Source organism: Pogona vitticeps, chromosome 7 (genome assembly GCF_051106095.1).
Source record: "Pogona vitticeps strain Pit_001003342236 chromosome 7, PviZW2.1, whole genome shotgun sequence".
Taxonomy (NCBI): domain Eukaryota; kingdom Metazoa; phylum Chordata; class Lepidosauria; order Squamata; family Agamidae; genus Pogona; species Pogona vitticeps.
Window position 1 is genome coordinate 14,162,523 of NC_135789.1, and position 20,360 is coordinate 14,182,882.

Below are 20,360 nucleotides of genomic sequence, written 5' to 3' on the forward strand. Positions count from 1 at the left end.
GTTTCTCTACCTCCCCCTGCTGGCTGGCGCTCGCCTTCAGGTAGACTGCTCCTGCCCAAGAAGTTCCCCTTGGGGCAGCGCACATGGCCAGATAAAGGCAGGGTGGAAGGGAAGGCGTTTATGAATGTATGTATTTGAATCCATGCTCAAACGTGGGTGGAAAAAGGAGCGGCCCCATCTCCTGAAAGCTTCGTCACGTCCCGGGGCAGCTGAACTTAGCCCAGCCACCCTGAATCTAAGAAGGAGAGGTCGGGCTGGGCTGGTTTTTCATTTCCCAAAGGATTCGAGACACCTGCGCGGAGGATCAAAGTCCGTCGGGCTGGCCCACCTTCCACTAGGGCCGCTGGGAAAAGCTTGTGCGGACTGGGTGGCACCGCGTAAGGAAAACGAGCATGGCACGAAAGGAGAAGGCGAAGAGGAGGGAAGAGGAAAACGACTGCCCAGGCGGAATGTGAAAAGCGGGCCTTAGCTGCCTCCTCTTTCTTTTCTTTTTCTTGGTCTACACCTCTCAGTGACAGATGTGGGAGGTCCCGAGTTCAAATCTCTCAGCATTTTTGGTTTGGCAGCCCCTGTGGCCGTCCGGCATCAAAATGGACAGATCAATAAAGTGAACAGTCTTATTCTGGACAATGTGGCTTCCGTTCCCATCGTTTGCAAACTTTTCAATCCCCTTCATCTAAATGTGTGTCTGTGTATATATTTCATCAGGAACATGCACATAATGTGTATGAATTCTGCAGAAGGTCCCCCTCTGGGTGCCACGGTGCTAGGTAAATTATACTCTGTGCATGCTCAGAGGCATGGCTCAGGAGGAACTCCGGCTCCTTTTTAAGGACAAAATCAGGGTTAACCTGATTTTGTCCTTTAAAAGGAGCCGGAGTTTCTCCTGAGCCATGCCTCTGAGCATGCACAGAGTATAATTTTATATATAGGAATTCATTTATTAATTAAAATGGCAGCTCCTAGAACAAAGTTGTGGACATAATTCAAATGTCTTCAGCGTACAAACCATGAAACTTTTCCAAGTTTCTTTTAATAGTTATCTCTTTCCTTTTTCCGGGAGTTCCTGACCCCCGGTGCACAACCCCCATCATGTCCCCACTGACACGGGCCTTATCGGCATCGTCCACCCTCGGGCTGAGCAAAGGAGGCTGGAATCTGGCTTTTGCAAATACCCTGAAGCCCTAAGATCCTAGATACATAGAGTAGAGAGAAAAAGTTCTCCTTCTGCGTCACTCCTCTGTTAAAAGGTGCTTCCCCCGTTTTCTTAAAGGTTGTTAATGAGAGAAATGCAACCGGCTTCCTGATGTATCACACTCTCCCTCTGGACAGGAAAAACAACGTTGTTGACGGCTCGCAGATTCTTGGCCGGAGTGCAAAGCAGCTGAGGTTGTGCTAAGCTCATGTCTTTCTCCTCCTGCGCCACCGTCTAGCCGTGTGCAACATTTAGCACATGTTCTGGACCCAGCCGGGCTGTGCCCTCGCCAAGATTGAGCACCTGAGGTTGTGCTGAGCTTTTGCCACCAGCTTGCGGCTGATGTCCAGCAAAGCTTCTGCCTTGCCTTATTCTAGTACAGTATTTTACTCTGAGATTTTGAGTAATCGTAAACGTTTCTCTCTAAATGTTATCCGAAGGACCTCAGTATGAAAAGAAAACGCAACATAAAAAGAACATCAACAAAGAATTTCAAAGGGATATAAATTGTTGTTAGCAAACCATGCAAAAATAATAATAATTGAGAATAGCGGATTGGGGGTGGTGGACAGCAGGCTACTTAATATACATTTGTTTATTATTATTAGTATTTCCTCTAACATAAGACAGAAAGAGAGGGAGGCCAGTGAATCTGCCTGTAAGGAAAGTCTGTCGTAAGAATACCATTGCCTCCATGAAGGAGCTTGTATTGAACATCACAGCTGCTGTCTTGCAAGGCTTCCCCCTTTGCCTTGTGCTAGCAGCTGAGGTTTTACAAAGTCGATTTTACCAAAATCCACTACCGGCAGCCTTGATCTCTCTCTCTGTCTCTCTGTCTCTGTCTCTCTGTCTCTCTGTCTCTCTCTCTCTCTCTCTCTCTCTCTCTCTCGGCTCCAGCAGGAAGAAAGAAGACAAGGCGTGGTTTTAAAAAAATAATCCTCCTGCGCTCTCCTGAACTCGTCACAGGGCTGCGTGTGATTCAGACAGCAGCGACACAAGCCGCCCCGGGGCCGAAAATCCAGCCCAATGAGACAGCGCGTGACAAATTGACCCCGAATCTTGCCATGAGAAAAAGGGCAGGCGTTGTCAAGAACGTTCATTAGTTGTGCGATTGTTTTCAAGTCGGGCCCAGCTTCTCCAACGGCGTCTGGTCACCGGAGGGTGGCCAACAGATTGCCACGGGTGAACCCCCTCTCTCTCCTGACGCCATGCAGGCTGGCATGACTTTTATTTTTGGGGTGCACCGCTTTTAATTTTTCCCTTTTCACTATTTGGGGGGGGCAGAACGGGCACTGCCCAGCAGGTTCAGCCCCTGCCCCCTAAGAAGCCAGCGGCTGGGTCCGGTTGTGCCCCAGTTATGCCCCCCACTGCTTTTGGGGTTCAGAGTGGGTGGCCACGCACAGCGTTCCCCTTCCTGGTGTCCTCATTTGGGGTGCCCCTCTTTTGAGTCCAGTGGCACAGCGAACTTTAAAAAAAATCCTACATTTCTCGTCTCAAGACACCGTAGATTTCCGCGCACTTCCCAAAAAGAGGAGTGGACAATGCACTTTCTGTATCTTGAGCACGATGGGCCCATCATTGTGGTGATATATATAGGAGGGGGTAGTAATCATCCACTTAATTTTGGGGTTCGGGGCATAGAGGATTCAGGCTTTATTTCGGCCACATGAGAGAGCCGTGGCTCAGCCTTTAAGCCAGAGAAGGCATGGGGAAGGAGGATGAAATAAGCCACACCATCTTCTTTCTTTTTAATTTAATTGAAAAAGAAAACGGGGATCTCAAAGGTCATTTAGTCCAGCCCCGAACTATGACACCAACGTCCCTCTATATTGTACACCTTTTTAAAAGAGCGTGGCTGCGGACAGAAGTTGGTTACGGAGATTCACGACTGAATGAGGATTCGAACCCAGACCCTACCAGGCTTTGAGTGTGTGGTGTAGCAGAGAGGGTGTCATGCCAGGAGTCCTGAGTTCAAATCCTTGCTCGGCTGAGGAAACACATCCCTATTAGGGCCTCTATAAGTAGGAAGGCTGTTGATGGCTCACTGCCGGTTCTAGGCCAACAATCTAACCACTATGCAAGACTGCCTCTTGATGGCCACCATCGTCATCCCTATTAGAATAATTGCCATGATCTGTCCTATCTCAATAAATTGCCTTGAGACAGTATTTAGGCCATGAATGAGCCATCTTGAAAACGGCTTCTCCTCCACAGCCTGGCTCAGCAATTGCAAACTCAGAACTCGTGGTTTCTTTTAGGGGGTTGGTCTGTCTCGTGTCTGGGTCCTTCCTCTTTTCCTGCTGCTGCCAACGTTTCCTAGCACCATTGTCTTTCGGAGCAAATGGGGGACAGTTAAAAGTAGATGCCTTTTCCGGATCATAAACACCCCAAAATCCAGCATGGAGGCAAAGATTTGGAAAGATTAGATTTTTTAATTATTATTACTTTTCTTTCCTGATGGGGCTTGCAAGCCGCTGTGTGCACCGTTTTAGCATTGAAAAGGGAGAAGACCAATAAAGAGAAACAATGATAAGGAACAAAATATATATCTTAAAATCATTGACCTGGGATCAAAACCCATGGAGGTCTGTGTAACTTGATTCCAAGTAAACCCGCTTGGTGGGTGTGGACTGTAAGACATCCCGGCTGAATCATTTCGGGCTCCTCGTTCCTGTTTAATTCTTTCCACGCCCCCTTTGTTTCATCAAAATCATGACGGGGCCACCCCACTTTTCTCAGTCCTCTGGCACTCAGGAAGCACGGCCTAGTGGTTAAAGGAATCCTAGGCTCATTGTGTGTGTGTGTTCTATTTTTAGCCCTGGCGGTGTTGACTGGTACTCTGAAGCATCTCTTCCTTCTTCTTCGGCCTATCTAATTCCTGGGCAATTGAGATAATGATAACCATTATTTTGGAAAGGAGAGATTTAAAAAAAAAATAGGAGGGTTCAATTAGACTACGAGGCGTTGAGGAAAAAAAAAAAAACACCACACACACACAGAGGAAGGAAAACAACACACACACACACAAACAGCCGTGAGCCAGTTCAGCGATGCCGTGATCCAGCCATCCTGGACTGCAGTGCCCATGAGCCTTGAAAGTTGCTGGACTCCACTATCCATCATCCCCAGACCGCCTCGTCATGAAATGGGAAGAGTGTTTTTCTAGATTCTTACCTGCAATAACCAGATCTTAGGCAGCCTTAGTGGTTTATTTGTTTGCTTGTTTCTGTGTTTCTGTGCTGCTTTTCTCCGGAAAAGGATCTAATAAGCGTCTGGACTTCGGCTCTCAGAGGGCCCAGCCAGCATGAGGGATGTTAACAGGATGATGGGAGACTGAGTCAAAAACTTCTAAAATGGCAGAGGTCCGTTTCCCTCACCCCACTTCGCTTTGTGATATATAATTTTTATTTGTTGGCTTGATCGATTGATTGCCTGCCGTTCTCCTGATAAGGGGAGGTGGCTTATATAGGATCCAAAGGAATAGAGCGTGTCTGTGGGAAACATAATAAATTTTATTTTTATATATATAAAAACTGGGATATTTCAATTCGGATTGCATCAAATATATATATATATTTAAGCACTTTTCGATCCAACCTGAATCGAAAGATCCCAGTTTTTCTCCCTTGCCAACAAAGCTTTCTGGATAGATGCCTCCCAGCCAGGAAAGTCTGACGGAGGAGGAAGAACGCTAAAAATTTGGCCCTGCGTTGCTGCTGAGCCCTTTCCGGGAAGGTCAGCGAGTGTCCGGCAGAGAAAAACGGGCTGTGGATCTCAGTGCCACAAAGGAAGCAACCGAGGAAAGCCAGGAGCGCACAGATGCTTGGAAACGCACAAGTGCATGCATGCAGACCCATTCCTGGGGCCTCCCCACCTTGCTGGGGTGTGGTTTTGGTTTGTTTCAAACCCCCCCCCCGCTCCCCGTTCCCACTTCCTCGGGGCTGGGCCTTGCGCGTTGCTGGCCCCCGGCCAACTGGGCCAAACGCCACGCCGAGCCGTGCCCTGGCGTGGGAATGCCGGGGCCGTGAGTTTGCGCGCCCTCGTCCCTGTGGTTTCCAGGAGAGTCAGGGCGCCACGTCACCAAGCGGGGCCGCGCCTCTCGGGGGCCGAGGGACGCCCACTAGGCCGGCTGACTCAGGGCCTGGCCGTCACATGTGGGTTATTCAGTGGCTGCTCATCACCACCTCCTGGAATTTTCTTTTTCTTTTCCTTTTCCGTCCTGGATAGAGTCAGAAAAGGGCGTGTGATGGATTTTTTTCCCCCTCCTGTGTCTCATCAGTGCCACCCAAAAGCTCTCCTGGGCCTGCTCAGAGTCCAAATGACTTAGGTCAAGAGGTTCAATAATGGCCCCAACCTCCACATTTTATGGGTCAAAGGGCCAAAGGTCGCAAAGCAAGCCAGATCTTGTGTCCTTCTACCCGGGATTGATGTTCTGAGTGAGCGAAAGGTTCGAAATGTCCTGCTTTCCGCAGCCCAGCTCAGCTCTTTCAAACTTAGAAGTCATGGCTTCTTTCAGGGGATCCATCACTCTCACATCCGGCGTTCCTCTTCTCCTGCTGCCTTCCCCTTTTGTCAACATGACAGAAGCGTTCAGGGAATCCTGCCTTCTCAGGAGGTGTTGCCAAGGTTAATCAGAGCAGTTGTCTGCTTACATCTGGGGATAGCACAATTGCTGGCGCTGAGCAGCTCAGGTCAGGCACAGGCGATCTTAATGACATCACCTACCCAGTGGGGAATAATTTACAACGAGAGAAGCTACACATTTTCCAAAGCACACATGGATTCATATTCATCCCAGAGAGGCATTTCAGTTTCGCCCTGATCCCCATCCATGGGAAACGTTGCTGTGCTTATCCTGATCAGTTTTGAGAGCATCCGGTGGTGACCCAGGGACTCGGCTAATCCAAAAGACCTTATTTTACCTTTGCAAGCCAAAAAGCGCTGGCAGCCTCTGCCGGCTCAGATAATACCAGTGCCTGCCTTACCTTGATTAACCTCCGGAGGAGCTAATTTCTCGTCTCCTCCAGCAATTCATGTCTTGCAAAGCTTAGCCCTTTCTTTAGTGTGTGTGTGTGTGTGTGTGTGGGAGGAAGCCAAAAGAAAAAATGGCCCTTTTGAAGCAGAATGGCAATTAACATGAGCTCTAATGAGCATATGTTTTCATTCCTTACGGTTGTGAAGAGATCAACAGCAAACCAAGCAACGACTGCTTCCGACAGTCTCAGGAGAGGGAAAGGAGACACTTCCCAGAGAGGCAGGGCTCTCTTCAAATTCAGAGGCAGGGAAAGAAAGGATTGGTTACTGCTCGATAGATTGACAGGTCCTTCTCAGTCAGCCTTGCTAAAGGCAACATGGAAGATTGCAAATGCCCCAACAGTTCTCTGTGCAAAGCAGGGCGTGATGGCTATCCGGCCCTCAGGTTCAGAATGAAAAGACAATTTGAGAAGAATAGGAAGAACCCCCTTTGCTCAATCCAGGGACTGCTTGGAAAAGCTGATGCCAGCAGGGAAAGAGGAGGAGCCGATGGTGAAATGGACGGACTCCCTGAAGGAAACCAAGACTGTTGAGTTTGCAAGAGATGAGCAGGGCTGTGGAGGACGGGGCGTTTTGGGTACTGCCATAAGAGATAGGTGTCTTGATGGCACAGAACCCTGGCAAAGCCACGGTTTCCTTCTCCAAGGACTCAGTGGGAGACGCCAGGAATCGAACCCACAACCTTCTGCACAGTTTTGCTGGGGAGAGGATGCCAGGCTGGTTTGGAGCGAGTGAGGCGTGCCGGGAAGAAGGCTGCCATGAGCATTTGCTTCCTTTGACAAGTCCAGACCCAACAGGCTGAGCCAGCCAGACGCATCCATCTGCTCCGAGTCTAGAAACCCTGGCACACAATCTTGCTGGCGACAGGGTTTCGTGGCGCGGCGGCTGGAACGAAGCGAGGAGCGCCAAGGAAGGGCTGCACGCCCCGGGGGGGTCCGCATCCCAGACTCCAAATCGGATCGGCCAGATTCGGATCCTTTGGAGCCCGGCCTGGCTGCCCGATTTCATTCTGGAGCCCAACCAAACCGACGTACAGATCCTTTTAGTCTCTGGAGCGCAAATCGGATTAGAGGGGGAATCAATTCATCCGGACCTAAAGATAAGATCCAGAAGCATGGGGGCGGGGGGGGGATGGGCCACTCATGCATTATTCCCCATCCAAATTTTCCAGAAATTATACTCCATCACACATTTCTGAGTTCTTTCTGGAAATGCTTAGAATCAAAGCTGAGCGTTCTCCTTGACTGTCAAGGTACTAGTCCTCATGAGTCTCCTTTTAAAATTGGAAGCTCCTTTCTTGGTCAAGACTAAATCTTTATCAACCATCCTCCGATGATTTCCGGCACCTGTCTGGAGCCTTGGCCAATTCCTTTCTTCCATCTGATCCTCTCTTTTTTTTCCAGTTCTGAAGACTGGGACTTGAATCCAGGACCTCCTCGTGTGGTTCCTGCACATCGTAAATGTGCATGACTTCCAGTGCAGGAAGATGGGTTTCCGAGTGACAGGGTGGAAGGGCGAAAAAGTTTTGATGCTTCCAGACTCAGATCAAACACTATAGGAGAAGCTCATAATTAACTCAAGATGTGACTCCAGAGTTCTGAGATTCCCAATGGGGGGAAGTTCAGTCTAGTGGTTACACCTTATGAGGTTCAGAGGACTTTAGACTTTCTCTTCCTAGTTTCCAGAATCATTAAAACGTTCTACTGCCAGTGTTCCATCGCCATTACTCCCTGTGTGGTACAGTGTGTCACACTCTGGAGAACTGGGGTTGAATCCTTCCTCCTTCCCAGCTCAAGGAGCAGTGGGAGGAGAGACCTGGGCTTCACATTCCAAATGTGGGTCTTCACACTGTTGTGTAACAGACATGCATGCAAACACACACTCCCTTCTCCTTCCAAAGCTCTCCCTGTGCATCTCTGCACATTTGGCTTAGACGCCTGGTGTTTGAAGGCCTCTCGGGCGTGGACTTTGCCCCTGAGCAAGGCAAAAGGGTGTCAAACCCACACCCCGACTTCTGGGACCGGATCCAACAGAGGAAATCAGCTGGGGGAGAGGAGGTGAACCAAAATCTGTATGAGGAGATATGGCCTGTTTATAGCTTTTCCTCTCTTGATCCATCTTATATTTGGGCCTTCCTCTTTTCCTGCTGCCTTCCATGTTTCCCAGCTATACTATCTTTTCCCGGGAATTCTGCCTTCTCAGGAGGTGCCCAACATCAGACAGCCTTCGTTTCCACCTTTTTACCTCTGGAGAGAGTTCAGTCTCGATTTGCTTTCGGAATCCCCTCATTCGCCTTTCTGGCCGTCGGTTGCATCTGCAAAGCTCTCCTCCGGCACCACCTTTCAAACCCGGCTGCTCTTCCCTGTCCAGCTTTCACACCTGTATGTGGCGGTCAGGAATACGAGAGTGTGGAAGATCTTGGTTCTTGGTCTCCAGGGCAGGTTCCAGATCCAGAAGCAAAATGGTACCTGCACTCTGTGCATGCTCAGAGGCTCTTGAAAACGGACACCTCGCACCCTCGTGTGGCAGGACGCCGGTTAAGGGTTTGGCACCAGGGAAGGCCCTGAGATTTCCTGGCCGTGTCTCTCCCCCCCCTCACCCCTGGGGACTCCGCGCCACCCCTGAAGAGCCGCCCTCGCCCAGAGTGGGTGAAACTTCGCCTGGCCCAGAAAACGCTTCGGGTCAGGGCGTGCTGAGCGGGCGTGTGGGAGAGGCTGGAGCTGGGAAAAGAGGCGCCGACTGGCCTGCCCTGAGCCTCCGAGAATTAAGAGGGGTGTGTGGGAGAAAGGCGTCCAGGAATAGCTGGCAGTTCCACAGGTCAAGACGGACGCTGGGGTATTAGCTGAGCATGTGTGGGTGGGCACCAGCCGGCGCCGGGTGCTGGAAAAGGATCTCCTCCCCAGGACAGGGCCGTATATTTTTTCATCTCCCAGGAAAGGTGTGCCGGTTTCCTGAAAATTGTGCCCGTTGGAAGGTGGGGCAGAAAGGACAACCCCGAGGGTCATCTAGTCCACCCCCCTGCTGTTGCAACACAAAGTGAGCCACACAAGACCATCTCAAAGGAAAATGCTGGAGAGGAACGTGAAAAAGAAACGATGGCCGTCGTTATGGTCGTTCCTTCCACCCCTCGAACCTCAGTGGGACAAAATCTGGGAGGGGGGGGTACGGAGGGCAGATTTCGACACCCACAAAGGGAGTGGGTCTTTTGTCAAGCTAACAGCTCTCAATGACCCATTTGAAACCAAGCTACAGTACAGTGGCAGGCCAGGGTTGTTCGCAAAGATGAGGGTGCAGGGGGGAAAGCCTGCCTTCCACCTGTTAAGCTGAAGTCTACACACGAGAAGAGAAGAGGCCAAATCTGTTGCGTAGGGCTGCTTATAAGAACCTCCAGCTTCAGGGGCAGTCTAAAACAAACACACACACACAAAGCTTTGTGGTGAATTTGACTGTGATAGCCTGTCCTTCGACTGAAGCTTTTTTTTTTTTACACAAAGTTTGATAGGGTTTTTTTCCCAGGGATCTTTTTAGCTGTTGATTTTTGAGCCAGACGGGTTGGCATAGATGATCTCTGGCAGCCCCTTCCGGTGCCATTGTTTTACAAACTTAGGACGGAAGAGGCCACTCATCCGATACAGAGGATCTCCCCTTGGGATCTTAGGCTGCCATCGGAGAGGAACTCCGGTGGGACTTTACTTCTGATTAAACCTGCTTAAGGATGCCTGGTTAACTCACCGGTTCTTTGTTCTGAGCTGACCACCCTCCCTCTCGCTACCAGCCAAGCTCCCAAGGTCCAGAGAAAAGGCAGCATCTAAATCAAATGTAGATTTAAATTTAAAATAAAGTTCAAAATAAACATTGGGAGGGAAATCAAACCAAATCAAACCAAATCAAATCTGAAAAAAAAAAATCAAAACCAAATGGAAACCAAATGTAAAGTTACGAATAAAAATAAAAAGGAAAACCAGATCATGATCAAATCAAATAAAAATAAAAATAAGAAGCTGGGAAAGGAACTGAGAGGCCTTTCTGAGCAATGCATCGGGTGAGATTTCGCCCATCTGTGAACCACGCTGTCTCTATTCAACAAACCTCAAAGTAACTTTTTGAATCATCCAGGGAGGTGAGAAAAATTACAATCTCACAATCAAACAGCCTGGTTTGCTGTGAAAAAAAGAGGAGTTCAGGGTTGCCGGGTGCTTGTTTTGTTACTGTAAAAACACCGAAGAACAAAGTCGCACAAAAACGAAGACGTCTCGCAATTAAAAGCGTTCACCACTCAAAAAGTTATCCCCTCACAACTAAACATTTGATTAAACCAGAAGGTCGTCTCCTTTCTCAACGTCACCACTAACGAATCCGTCTGAAGACGGGATCCTTTCTGTGGTGACTCGCATTGGGATGGACTCCAAAGCCCATCAGCCTGCGTGGCGAGGACGATGGGGCTCGCAGTCCAACCTCCGGGGAGTAATGAAGCCCCCCCCCGGTGGCCGGTCGGAGTCAGTTTGTCCATTCGGCCATTCTGTTCCCAGTTAGCGCTTTTCCTTTTTTTTTTCCTTGCTGGAAAACTGGGTGCGATGGGTCGAAATCCACCAAGCAGATGCTGGGTGGCTCGGTCTGTTTCAGTCTCTGGCTACAGAGCTGGAGGTTGGGAGTTCGAATCCCACCCCCTCCGGGCCTCCTTGACAAGGGCTGGACCACAGGGTCCCTTTCAGCTCTGCTGTTCTATTATTACTATTGAACAGATAGTATTATTATATTATTTTATAATAATATAATTAATTATAACATTTTTCATTATTATTAATCTAGTAAGTAAAGTGGGTCCCCCCTCCCCTAATTTGAACCCGTCTCCAAAGAAGGGGGAAATCATGGCCCACGTCTCCTCCAAGAAACACTGTAAGACCAGCGTTCCTTTTTTCAAGGTAAGCGAAGGAGTAAGTATTGCTACCAGAAGGAATCTAAGATTATGCAGCGACCTCGGTGCCTCTGAGCATGTACAGATGTCAGTGGCTGCTGACTCTGTGGAGCTGGGAGGGTTTGGCAGTCTAAACCTTCTGGGGAGATCACAGGGGTGTGGTGGGTTTCCTCTCGCACCCAATGCTCCAGTCCGCATGCTTTCCCATCTGTTGTGACTGTGCCGCGGTCTGGTGAGTCAAAACCAGCTTCCTTGTGAGTTCCTGTTTGAGACTGGAGTCGCCCAGCCGTGCGGCAAGGGCTGTAAATGCCCGCAAAGGCGGAGGGCGAGCCTCCAAGAAGCCGGCGAGCAAACATGTTTTGACTGCCTTCCCGTACCTTGACCGGGTTGCACAGCAAACTTCAAAGAAAGAAAAAAAGAGAGAAAGAAAAAACAGCACCTGTTGAATTTCTGTCTGATCGTACTAACCCAAATGAAAGAAAGCTGCCTTGCAGAGCAGCCTGTCTGTTTGCATCTATGAGCTCAGCCTGGGCCAAAACCTGACCCCAGAGGACTCAAGGTAGAAGGCCTGGTTAACATTGATGCAAAGGGCACTCTGTTCGGGCTCAGAGGCCCCCATTCACAAGAGTATTAAACTGGGCCATGCCATCAAAGGAACATCTTTCATTGTTACTTTGGCAACGTCCTTGTTGCTAGTATCTGTCAAAAGAGCAAGAACAGGCAATACGTCACCCTCTAGACGATGCAGGACTACAGCCCCCATCTTGCTGAGTAGGACAGGTGGGAGTTGCCAACCTGCCGTATCTAGGCGGATATACAACTCCCCATCTTGCACACTTGGGGACCTTGCCCGGTATTTGTCCCGTGGCAGAGAGTTCCAAAGTCCTGCCCGTGACCCCTCTCCGAGCACTTCACAGTCAAAAAGCAGGGGTTGTCCGGGTTTTATCCAAACTTCAAAGAAGCTACCCAAGCTGCTGAACTCACTTTGGCAGCATTTATTTTTATTTATTCTTACCTTGCCTTTCTGTGAAGTTCAGACGAAAAGGCGGAACGGATCTCCCCTGCCCCCTCCTGACTGTCCAAAACCATGGAGCTGAAATTCGGTCTTACTCTTCACCACTGCCTTTCCCCCCCCTTCCCCCCTACAACAACAAGAGAGTGTTTGGGTGGCTGAGAGAGTCAGTGGGGTTTGATAGATGGCTCAATCAATCAATCAATCAATCAATCAATCAATCAATCAATCAATCAATCAATCAATCAATGCTTAGTTTTCTTATTAACCTTTCCCAACGAGAATACTACCATCGGCCAGTAGAGACAACTGGAGAAGTTCACCCCGTCGTTTTCCGGACCCCCGTACCGGTAACGACAACCGTTACGTTAATAACGCAAGGAACTGCACAAAACAGCTCAGAGCTGGCCCACCACTACCACCGAACCCCGCTCCGCCAAGCCACTTGGCTTCTCCAGAGAAGGAACGTGGAACGAACTCCTTTCCAGCCCACCAGACGCTGTGGCGGGGGAGAGAAAATAACGAGTAACGACTTTGCAAACGTAACATTCCCACCTCTCAGCGGCTGAACACTCAAAAGCTTAGGCCTCCCGGCAGTGCTTTGGCCACAAATAACCTCAGCTTCGCTTCGCTTCTCTTTTATTTTTTTCGCCCGAGCCAAGGGTGCGCGCCCGTGCGCGCCTTTACGCGCGGGGGCGCGCGGGCGGCTTCCCGGCGGTTGCGTCACCGCGCAAATCCCTCTGCTGAGTCGGCAGCCTTTTTCCCCCCCCTCCCCTCCCTTTCCTCCTCCCTTTTCTGTTCTGAGTTGCTGTCTTCAATATATATATATATATATAATTTTTTTTTCGCAAGCGGCCACCGCCTCCTTCCCAAACCCCACCCAGTATAATATGACCGTTCATGTGCGTACGGGAATTTAAAAAAAGACAGAGAGAGAGAAGGAAAAGAAAACTTTTTTTTCTTTTTTGCTAGCACCTCCCAGATCAATAATTAAAAAATAATCATAATACCAACCCGCACGGCTAACTCTGGGAACCTTTTTCAAAGCTCGCCAACGAAGGAGACACGGCCGCCAGCCACCCTCTCTGGCTACCCCACGGATTTACTCCAAAGGAACCAAGCAGGGAAGGGGGGGGAGAAAATCGGATTTTTAAATTTTATTTTTCGAAACCAGCCTCCCCTTCCGCGGCTTAGAGGGTGTGGGGGGGAGTTTTTTGGGGGGGAGGGGAAACGGGGTGTTATATTTTTTTACCCTTTTTTTCTTCTCGGGGGAAATTTCCTACAGCCTTTTCGGGACGGATTCTTTCAACAAGAGAAGGCATTGAACACAAAACAGTTGGTAAGTAGAATCTGGAATATTACGTATTTCTCTCTATATATATATCTATGGCTTCCCCGCGTTTCGGGACCGATTCTCTGAACAGGCACTGAACACAAAGGAGTTGGTAAATAAAATCTGGAAAATATAAATATATACGTATGAGCAGAAAGCAACCGTATATGTGTGTGTGTTTATACTAACATACTGTATATGTTTGTTCTATATCTGTCTATGTATATATGGTTTTTCTAGAGGGGGGACTTCTTCCCACCCGTCCCAGCTTGGCGAGCCTTCAGATCTGGGGGTCTGATCCTGCCTCTAGACTTGTTCGGGAGTTCCCTCGCGTTTCCAGGCGGACGCGGTTCCGCGTTCCCACGTTCAGCCCGAACCCGGGAAGACTTTTATCCAGTGGTTTTTTTTGGGGGGGGGGAATTCTGGCTCCCGAATCCGGCCAGACAAGGGGTGGTCGATCTCGGAGGTGAAAAATAAAAACCCGGGAAGGATGGTCCGCTTTCTCTCTGTCTCTCTCTGGCCCCGATCCGATGCTTCGCTGCCTGCGGAGGAGTCCTGTGAAATCCGGAGGCTGCCTCTCCCGAATCGAAGGGAGCGGGCACTTCTCCCCTAATGAGAGCGAGCTGGAAACCCTCAACTTGGAGGGAGCCCCGGGGGGGGGGCTTACTTGCGAGTAGACCTGGCGAGGCTTTGCCGGCTGGATGTTTCAAGAGAAGACAAGGGGGGTGGTGGTGAGCCCGTCCTGCCTTTTCTCCAGGGTGACAGGGCTCATTGGGTCTACTCAGAAGTAAGGCAGAAGTCCTGCCTGCTCTCTTTCAGTGGTTTTCTACAGCAGGGAAGGTTGGATTCTGGCACTTCTTTTGTGTGGGTCACAAAGAAGTCAAGGAGGTTTCAAAGAGAAGGGGGGAGACATTTCCCCAAATCAAATATTGATTTTTTTTAATTCTCCGCCACCATCAGAGACCCTGAACCCCCAGATTTATGGGTCTCTTCCCCCCCCCCCGCAATGGAACTTGGGCCCGAACAAAGATGACAGGGCTGCTCCGGTCTGGATCCTTCCTAAGTCCCAATGAAGCGGATCCAGAACCCATGGAGTTCAATTCTTCCACCAGGCCCGGATCCAGCAGTCTTCCAAGAGGGGTTGTCCCATAGAAGCCAATGGGGCTGGGCTAATTCAAGGGGTTTTTTTTGGAGGGGGGGGCTCATCCCCCTTGGATTTCATGGGTCAACTCTTGGGAAGGAGCAGAGTGGATCCCCTCGGATTGGGGCCCTGCAGGGTGGTGGTGAAAATGGTATTTTGCTCCTGGGAGTCTCCTAGAGAGTCAGGTGTCCCGTTCGGGTTTCAAACGCGTGGATCCGGTCATGGGCTGGAAAAGCAAAATGTGGGAAATTTCCTTTAAAAATAAAAAATTTCCACCAAAGAAATAAAAATTACACAGCGGTAAATCAAGACAAGGGGATCAGAACTATTCCCTCCCAGGTCCTCTCCTAGTTCAGATCCCCTTTTCTTGATTTACCACAGTGTAATTTTTATTTCTTTGTTTATTTGGGTGGGTGGGGATGTCTCTCAGATGAGGAGGTGGAACAAACCCCATACCCTGTGTAACAAAGGGTTTTTTTTATTTTTCTAGACCAGGAAAGAGCTTTGTGTGACTCCCTCTGCCCAACCCTGTGCATTTTCCAGCTGGTTGATTTTGTTTTAAACCCGCCTTTGCCATTTTGATAAAAGCCCATTTTGGGAAAACCAAAATTGCTTTAGAAGATGAGGGCAGGGGAAAAAGGTTTACTTGTTTTCTGATGGCCCCTATTCAACACTGCATGCTCCGAATCATGGACGGATCTCGATGCTCTGGAGCATGTGCAGAGGGCCTTCCCGGGAGAGCAGCAAGCGATTCTTAGCCCACCGAGCTCCTTCTGGACCTCAGCGGGCTTGTTCCGTAGCCTTCTCGGGAAGCTGGCTTGTTTATTCGCCTTCCTGAAACTGAGGCTTGAGCCACTTCCCCTAAAGTAAACCATAAGGACTAGAAACTTGTCAACAAAACAAATAGCAAACCAAAAACTCTTCCTCCTTTTGGAATGATCCAAACCCGGTTGTGGGGAAGGTCTCTCCTTGAGTGACAGCTACGGCACAGAGTGAAAGCGCCCGTGGAAAAACTTTCCTGGGTTTTAAATTTCATTTGAAAAATGACATTTTTTTAAAAAAAAATCATGTTAATTTTAAAAAATGAAATTGCAAAAAAACCCAAAAACGTTTTCCCAAATTGAGAGCTTGGGGACCTTGCTGTAAACCCTCCAAGATGAAAAAAAAAATAACATTTTCATACCAAAGTATATTATGCCCCAGACTCACTTGGGGGTGGGGGTCCCCACTAATATTATATCTCCCCTTCTTCACCCCCTTTTTGAACCCACCACACACACACATAATGGTCTCCTTTGTCTGGTGTGGTTTCTGTGTCCCTCACACACTCCCTGGCCTACTTGCCTGATTGGGCAGACAACAAACCCCATCATTCCTGCCAGTTAGGCCTTGGGAGGTGATGGGTGTTGTAGTCCAGCCGATGGTGGGAGCGCTCCTCTTCTTAGCAACTGAAGATAAGAGAAGCCGCTGTTTTCCTGTGTCTTTGGTAAAGGAAGGAGGTAGAGCGGGGAAGTGGGTGGCTGAGGCCTTACTGAAAACACAGACACACAAACATACACACCCTGTCTTTCTGGGAGAGGCCTGGGAGGAGGGGGGTGTCGGAATAAGGCAGGCCATCACAACGCCCACGCTGTCACCACTTCCCCCTCCCAGCCGCCAGCTCCACACCCTTCACGTTGCTTAATTCCTGCCCCCCCCGCACGCCCACCCACCCGCACGTCACAACGGTGGGAGCAGGATTTTCAGATTGCAAAATGTTTTATGCTTTCTCCCCCTTCCCACTCACCCCCCCTCATTTGTGGCGGTTGCACATCCCTTTAAAGCCAGCCTTTCAAACCACAAGTCCCATCGTCCTTTTGCTGGGGTGGTTTGATGGCTAAGGGGTGGAGTTCTCTGGCTGTGGAGCCAGAGGTTGGGAGAGTTCGCATCGCCCACGGTGCCTCCTTGGCAACGGCTGGACTTGGTGATCTCGTTGGCACAGGCACAAGAGACATGGCAACTTTGTCCCAAAAATTTCTTTTTAAGGAATGTATAATAGGGAATTATTTTGCACCTTGGAGCTGGACAAACTTAGTTTTCGGGCCTTAAAGAGGCTCAAGGTTTAGGGGTTCTGTACTTTCCAGATTCTGGGGTGCTCTCATTTCCCGTATAAGCTAGTTGATTTGAATGCAGAAAACAAGTTGCTGTACCTCAGGAAAGGTTTAGTGACTAATGCAACAGCTGCTTTGTTAAAGAACCCAAATTTCTCTGTAACACTGATTAAACAAAGCCGTTCATATAAACTCACTTAATAACCAGGCTCTAAAGATTATTCCTTACCTCTACATACACCCTGCCAGCTGGGTTTGGCCTACTTTGGACCACCTTCAGGGATTCACAGAATGCTTTGACACTCACAAAGCTCCCACTTTAATCCCAGAGGGAGAGAGAACATAATGCCAGGCACATCATTCACGTCACACCTTGGAGGGGGAAGGGACCGCCAGTGCTTTGTGCTTTTCCCACCTTCTTCTGAAGTGTCCTGTGGGATCCCAAACCTTGCCCATTCCTGCCCCTGCAGCTGGCAGTAATCCCATGGAAAGGATCCTTTTTCACATTCTATCTAACCCAGATCCATTCTCAGCCACCTTTTACAGAGCACTATTTGTTATTTATATTCTCAGCTTCATCCAGTAGAGAGCGCCCTTGCTTTGCTGACTCATTCTGGAGGCTCTCCCAGTTCTGTTTGGGTACTATTAAATTTTAAGAAATAACAGGGACCTTGCGAGCCAAAAAAAGATACAGAACCCTCCCCAAGGCCTGGTGTTTGCCATTATGCTGGCTTTTCAAAGGCAAAAGGAGAAAAGAACATTATAATACAAACACCAAAGGAATGCCTCGTTTTCCCTGGAATCGGGGTTTCTTTTTATAAAATCAGTTTTTAGTTTGGATTTCAATATCCTCTTGAATGTGTTTTGCTGCATGGGGGGGGGGGATTGGAGAGCCAATATATTTATAGAGAAATTTATTTTCAAGGTTCCCAGCTGTGCCAGGAGGCTGGTGGTGACCTTAAATCACGCTGGTTTGGAGGAAAGAAATCTAGATTTTACTGGATGTGTTGCAAGAGCTGGTTTCCAGGCCTTTGACCCTGGTTTTCTCCAGATTCCATCCACCCCGGCTGCTTCGTTGCTTCAGCAGATCATTAATCAATGGAGCTGTAAAGAAAAGCAACAGCCACCCTACAACTGATTTAAAAAGTGTATTTTCCTGCCTGACTCAGATGGGGCCTTAGATATTTTATATAAAGAAGCCACTGACACCCCCCCCCCCGGAGAGGAGGGTGTCTGTGATATGGACCTGGCTGTTTTGGATGAGGAACTGTGCAAGCCTCTGGGCATCACAGAGACGCGCATGTGGCTGCCTGGTGGCCAAGCGTCGTGTGAAACTCCGAAGCTTGCCCCTTTGGACCTCAGGTTGGTTTGCAAAAAGAGCTGAGGAAAAAGGAGAAAAGATTTTGCCCCAGAGAAGGATGATGGGTACTGAAACCAATCCAGTGCTCATGGGCCGGCTTAATCATCAGACCATGGCTGGCTGGGGATGGTGGGTTTTATAGTTGCAAACACAAATTAGCACACCTGTGTCCAAAGCTATATGGAACGTGTCTCCTTTATGGGCATCCGCTGTGATTCTTTTCCCTCTCTTGTTTCCTGTGTAACCAGAGAGCCTCTGAGAACGTGCAGTGTGATTTTGCCTTCCCTATCTGCCCCAAACCACTGAGCAGTCCCACCTAAAAATATGGAATACAACTTTATTTTTTCAGAAAGCTTTGATTCTGGACAGACCTTATTTTCTGGAGTTACAATCCTCCATGCGATTATTCGAGGAGAGGCTACTGGGCTCAAGGGGGACTCTGAGTAAGCATAGCAAAGTAGGCATCAGGTTACTTAGCTGTTCTAAGTGGGTCAGAATGGATGACCTCTGGGGTTCTTTCGCATTTAGAAAATTGACAATGCTATTTTACATCACATGGTGTGGAGGAGAACCTTCTCCAGCCTCAGGGAGCAATATTACTGCCTCCCTCAGAGATTCCCTCTCTCTGGTCTCTGTTGTAAGGCAATGTGGGATAGTGGTCAGAGCGTGCCAGGTTTAAACCTGACAAGTCTGCTTCTGGGTTTTCTCAGCTGTGAAGTTTGGTGAATGACCTTCAGGCCATAGCTCCCCAGTTTATCCCTCCTCTCTATGCTCCTGTCACCTTTTAGACTGACTACCTTGTAGGGCTGTCAGAGAAATAAAAACAAGGAAGAAATGACAAATATTGTCTTGAAATACTTGGGGCATTTAAAATGATCCATGTCATTTTAAAAGGACCCTGGGTGCAGGAGGGGCAGAGTCTTTTTGCCCAGCTGGCTGAGGATGATGGGACTGAGAGCCTAACCTATCTGAAAAGCAGCAGATAGAGAAGGGAAAAATTCGGGATTTGGGCATTTTAAGGATCCTTTTTTTTGTTTTTGTTTTTTTTTGCTTCCCCTTTCAAATATCTGGGGAGAGTCAGCCACAAGGGTGCAAGCCAATGCAGGCTTCCTATTTCTCAGTGCCTCCAAAAAATGGACCAGAACTTAAAACTTTTTGGCTCTAGAATTTAATGCAATCCATTAGTGAATCAGAGGGTTGCAATCAAAAGGGATGCAATAACATCATCATCAACAACAATAGATACTTAAGTTTTTTGATTAAAACTTGTATCTGTTATATAATCCAGTCAAAGATTGGGTCAATAACAATGATGACAATGACGACAACAACAAAACAACAACAAAACAACAACAACAACAACACAACAACAACAACAACAAAACAACAACAACAACAACAACAATAATAATAATAGTAATAGTAATAGTAATAATAATAATGAATAGCAGGAACAACAACAGATACTTAGGTTTTTTATTAAAACATGTATCTGTTATATAATTTGCTAGGAAAGCAAGCAAAAACTCCAGGGCAATTTTTTTAAAAAGTCATATTATGCATCTTTCAAAACCAGTACTCCTCCTGACCCCGTGCGTCTCTATCAGAGCCATCAAAATGTGCAAATAAGGCTTCCATATATAGTTGATTTCCCCCCTGATAGGAACAAGATAATCTATGTTAATATAGAATAAAACGAGTCGGCGTGGTTTAATGGGTAGAGTGTTGGAAGAGGGTCCTGCTTGGTCTTGTAAAATATTTTGAGGGAAAAATCTTTAAGTTTCTCACAACATTCAGAAACTGTATTAGGAATTATCAGGATCCCCAGTGTGGTGTCGTGGCTAGAGAGTGACGGCCTAGGAATCAGGAGAACTGGGTTCGAATGTGCCTGACCAGGGAAACTCATGGTTGGGGGCCAACAGTGGTTAAACTACCCTTAAATATCTCACATACAGTACCTTGAAAAAACTATTAGGGTCACCCTAAAGCAGTGTCAGCGATACATAGTATAAAATTGAACCAACTTCATGACATGGAACAGCATAGATACAATGTAATACCTTATTTATGTTACAACAGTATCTGCTGTATGTTTAAATTTAAATGTACTGTGTAGTACAGTATATAAAATTGCATGAAATAATGTCGCATTGTATAACAGTGTATCTCACATGAATACATGTAAACTACATAGTGGCATAAAAATGTAACCGTATTGTATAATAATGTTTATTGTATACAGTATTTGCTGTTCTGATATGCCTTTGACTTAAAGTACTC

General features: G+C 48.1%; 1 protein-coding gene across 1 annotated transcript in view; it reads left to right on the forward strand.

The window, feature by feature from the left end:
- The first annotated feature begins 12,928 nt into the window (after positions 1-12,928).
- MIDN (midnolin) overlaps positions 12,929-20,360 on the forward strand; it is a 36,411-nt gene continuing 28,979 nt past the window's right edge. The window contains exon 1 of the mRNA XM_020780933.3: positions 12,929-13,495. The gene's annotated coding sequence lies outside the window, so the exon portion shown is untranslated. The remainder of the gene's footprint in view (positions 13,496-20,360) is intronic.